Source organism: Schistocerca serialis, unplaced genomic scaffold, assembly GCF_023864345.2.
Source record: "Schistocerca serialis cubense isolate TAMUIC-IGC-003099 unplaced genomic scaffold, iqSchSeri2.2 HiC_scaffold_1162, whole genome shotgun sequence".
Lineage (NCBI taxonomy): Eukaryota > Metazoa > Arthropoda > Insecta > Orthoptera > Acrididae > Schistocerca > Schistocerca serialis.
In genome coordinates, this window is record NW_026047362.1 from 772,501 (window position 1) to 777,500 (window position 5,000).

General features: G+C 53.3%; 1 non-coding gene across 1 annotated transcript in view; it reads left to right on the plus strand.

The window, feature by feature from the left end:
* The first annotated feature begins 3,598 nt into the window (after positions 1-3,598).
* Positions 3,599-5,000, plus strand: part of LOC126433211 (small subunit ribosomal RNA) — a 1,910-nt gene continuing 508 nt past the window's right edge. Inside the window, exon 1 of the ribosomal RNA XR_007578325.1 lies at positions 3,599-5,000. This exon is cut by the window's right edge and continues 508 nt beyond it. This is a non-coding gene — a ribosomal RNA (small subunit ribosomal RNA).

Below are 5,000 nucleotides of genomic sequence, written 5' to 3' on the forward strand. Positions count from 1 at the left end.
TCCAGCGGATGCACGGCGGACTTTGCTCGCACTCGCAATGTGCAATCCACCCCTATAACGTGCGTTTCATGAAGAGTTATGTCCAATATGCGACATTCCCGCTGTCCATATACATGAGCTGCGAGCTGTACCACGTACGAGCTACAGACGCGATCGCGTTGCTCTCTGTACGAATGCAGATGCTCAGCGGCAGCTAGGAGGCGCTCCATCCATTTCGGTACCGGTGAGCGTTGCACTCGCAGTCGCAAAAACGTACGGCAAGTATATTACTCGGAAGAGTCAATGACAGTCCAAGCCCCCCTGCGTGGGAAGAGTCTTCCTAGGCCATGACCCACCGGAAGGGCGCAGCGTCCCCCACCCCAGACATGTGACGTCACACTATCGGTATTGACGACTAGACTGATTCCTTATAATCATTTGCCATACACCGGTGGAAGCTGCCGAGACGAGTAACTACATGGCGGCCTCGCCGTGTCACTAATGTACAGAGATACAACAGTTTCGACTGGAACCGGATGAAACGTATACACGGCGCTGATTAGTAATAGATAGAGCCATCAAAATACAGATAATGTATACAACTGTCCGTATACATGCTGAAAGACTCTGCTCACAATCACAACCACACGTCAGCCAGACACTCTTATCACGCACTACTCTCTGCCTGTAACAGGCACAAAGACAATATGTAAGCACCAGCATGGAACAACACCCAGTGCATCCTCTCCGCCACATTAGACAATCCACACTATCATAACCAGACCGGGAGGTCCACTCACAAAACAGAATACCCCACCCTTCCGACAACCACCATTGCTCAGCTAAGCCACCAACACCCACACATGTCCTACACAGGGGTACACCCAACATCACAATACTGCCTCCTGTCACAGCACACAAACAATGGCAGGAATGAAAGACACAGGTCTGCCACAAGCATGGAATCAGAGCGCCGCCTGTCATGAGCCAAAGGTGCATCCTGACGTGGCAAATCAGATGATGCCGCAGGCATCCACTTACTATAATCACAATCAACAAACCGGCCGCCGCCGCCGCCGCCGCCCCCCCCCCCCCCCAATACACCTTTCCTTACAACAATGTGTACCTTAACCTAACCCACATTGTACCTTAACCCAACCCACATTGTACCTTAACCTAACCCACATTGTACCTTAACCTAACCCACATTGTACCTTAACCTAACCCACATTGTACCTTAACCTAACCCATATTGTACCTTAACCTAACCTATATTGCGCCTTAACCTAACCCACATTGTACCTTAACCTAACCCACATTGTACCTTAACCTAACCCATATTGTACCTTAACCTAACCTATATTGCGCCTTAACCTAACCCATATTGTACCTTAACCTAACCTATATTGCGCCTTAACCTAACCCATATTGTACCTTAACCTAACCCACATTGTACCTTAACCTAACCCACATTGTACCTTAACCTAACCCATATTGTACCTTAACCTAACCTATATTGCGCCTTAACCTAACCCACATTGTACCTTAACCTAACCCACATTGTACCTTAACCTAACCCATATTGTACCTTAACCTAACCTATATTGCGCCTTAACCTAACCCATATTGTACCTTAACCTAACCTATATTGCGCCTTAACCTAACCTATATTGCGCCTTAACCTAACCTATATTGCGCCTTAACCTAACCTATATTGCGCCTTAACCTAACCTATATTGCGCCTTAACCTAACCTATATTGCGCCTTAACCTAACCTATATTGCGCCTTAACCTAACCCACGTTGCGCCTTAACCTAACCCACGTTGCGCCTTAACCCAACCCACGTTGCGCCTTAACCTAACCCACGTTGCGCCTTAACCCAACCCACGTTGCGCCTTAACCCAACACACGTTGGGCCTTAACCTGCTCTGTAATTGTCATACGACGCGTTAAATTAGTGTAGTGTTGCCTAACTGCAACCCCCGCAATATAGTTTGCTACTCGCACTGTCCGGTCCCCAGAGTATCGCTTCATGTTAAACACCTTGCAGCTATACACTGTAATGCGGACGGCAGCAGGACGTACATGCTCAATGCCCTTCGCAGTTGTTCATTGGCATTCGCATGGCGAAGCACAGCCTACGTTGTGGTACGGCTTGTGTCAACTGTCCGCTGATGTTGTACGTCCAAATCACACACTGTACTGCACATTGGTCCTCATGTACTGAATGATACATCGTGGTACATGTGTGACCGTACCACGACTGCGCCAACAACGGCGAACCATACGGTCCAAATATTGTGCACTCAGCTACGTGTCGTCTCCCTATAAGAGCTGGATTGCAGTATGGTATGCCGTGGATGGCGATCACCATGAGCCGTCTGTTGATGTAGTGGCGCGTGTTGTCAGACGTAGTCGTCTCTTCTCACACACCGTGATAGCATGGTGCACTGCGTTCCACATCTGCGACATGCGACAGAGGCCGGTTGACAGTCGTTCGCGCAATGGACATCGCATACGTACGGGGGCCACCTTCCACGTGTTCGCGAAGCGTGCACATGTTGTTGCGTGTATGTGGGCAGACATAGTGTGTCGTGACACCTGACACAGGCATGCAACAATCGTTGAATTTGCAAATGGCGATGGACGTCTACGTTTGCTGGTGACGTTACGCAAATGAAGAACTGGTAAACCGTTGTGGTGCGGTTGTTCTCGCTAGAGGTGAATCAGTGATGGCGACGATCGGTTGAGCTACCAACCGGTTGTTTCAGCGATACCCACCATGCCCACGAACGTGAATGGCATGTGGGTGTGAAGCGATACGCGGCGGTGGCTGGGTGGGACCGTCCCCGGCCGGTGAGGGGGGGCCTCCCGGCGTGCTGGCCGCGCGGTGCGTGGGCGCACGCGCTACAGCCGGCTGGTGGGGGGCGGCCAGTGGCAGGCGCGCCGGCCGACGGAGGCGGCAGGCGGCGCAGCTGCGCGCCGGCGCACCCTGCACGCGGCGCCGTGCGGCCAAAGTAGGTCCTCGCGGGCCCGTTGCGAAGCGCGGTGGACATCTGCAGTGTGCTGGTCCGATTGAGGACTGTGTGCGCTGAGGATGCGCCGCCGCCCGGCGCTCGGCGCCGCGACGCCGTCTGCTGCTCGGTCGCCTCTGCGGTTCTCGCAGGTGGATTGTATCGCAGCTGTGCGGACGTGTTGGCGCGTGCGCTGTGCTGGGAGAGTTCGCTTCGGCACCCAAGTGGGGCTTTTGTCCTTCTGTGGCGCTGGCGTTGGAGCTGCCGGCCACCGTAGGTGGCGCTTGTTGTCTCCCGCCGGCAATGCCACGACAGCACGCTCCCGGGCCTCTGTCGGCAGCGGCAAGCTCAGTTGGGAGCACGGGTGGTCGCACCTAAAGCGTCTACTCGCCAAACTCCGGGCGATTGCGCCTCTCTCGAACCCGACCAAGTACTTAGGACGGCGCTGCGCGCCGCCGGGACCTGAGAGGGTTTCGAGGTGTATTGTGCAGGGGAGCTCAGCCTCCTCCTGTTTGCAGAATAATTGAGCGGACGCTTGCGTGTTCGCGCGGGCTCCCGGGACACACTCCCGGGCGGCCGGCTGCTCAGCTCTAGTTGACGCAGCTCCCTGGTTGATCCTGCCAGTAGTCATATGCTTGTCTCAAAGATTAAGCCATGCATGTCTCAGTACAAGCCGCATTAAGGTGAAACCGCGAATGGCTCATTAAATCAGTTATGGTTCCTTAGATCGTACCCACGTTACTTGGATAACTGTGGTAATTCTAGAGCTAATACATGCAAACAGAGTCCCGACCAGAGATGGAAGGGACGCTTTTATTAGATCAAAACCAATCGGTCGGCTCGTCCGGTCCGTTTGCCTTGGTGACTCTGAATAACTTTGGGCTGATCGCACGGTCCTCGTACCGGCGACGCATCTTTCAAATGTCTGCCTTATCAACTGTCGATGGTAGGTTCTGCGCCTACCATGGTTGTAACGGGTAACGGGGAATCAGGGTTCGATTCCGGAGAGGGAGCCTGAGAAACGGCTACCACATCCAAGGAAGGCAGCAGGCGCGCAAATTACCCACTCCCGGCACGGGGAGGTAGTGACGAAAAATAACGATACGGGACTCATCCGAGGCCCCGTAATCGGAATGAGTACACTTTAAATCCTTTAACGAGTATCTATTGGAGGGCAAGTCTGGTGCCAGCAGCCGCGGTAATTCCAGCTCCAATAGCGTATATTAAAGTTGTTGCGGTTAAAAAGCTCGTAGTTGGATTTGTGTCCCACGCTGTTGGTTCACCGCCCGTCGGTGTTTAACTGGCATGTATCGTGGGACGTCCTGCCGGTGGGGCGAGTCGAAGGCGTGCGACGCGCCTCGTGCGTGCTCGTGCGTCCCGAGGCGGACCCCGTTGCAATCCTACCAGGGTGCTCTTGAGTGAGTGTCTCGGTGGGCCGGCACGTTTACTTTGAACAAATTAGAGTGCTTAAAGCAGGCAAGCCCGCCTGAATACTGTGTGCATGGAATAATGGAATAGGACCTCGGTTCTATTTTGTTGGTTTTCGGAACCCGAGGTAATGATTAATAGGGACAGGCGGGGGCATTCGTATTGCGACGTTAGAGGTGAAATTCTTGGATCGTCGCAAGACGAACAGAAGCGAAAGCATTTGCCAAGTATGTTTTCATTAATCAAGAACGAAAGTTAGAGGTTCGAAGGCGATCAGATACCGCCCTAGTTCTAACCATAAACGATGCCAGCCAGCGATCCGCCGCAGTTCCTCCGATGACTCGGCGGGCAGCCTCCGGGAAACCAAAGCTTTTGGGTTCCGGGGGAAGTATGGTTGCAAAGCTGAAACTTAAAGGAATTGACGGAAGGGCACCACCAGGAGTGGAGCCTGCGGCTTAATTTGACTCAACACGGGAAACCTCACCAGGCCCGGACACCGGAAGGATTGACAGATTGATAGCTCTTTCTTGATTCGGTGGGTGGTGGTGCATGGCCGTTCTTAGTTGGTGGAGCGATTT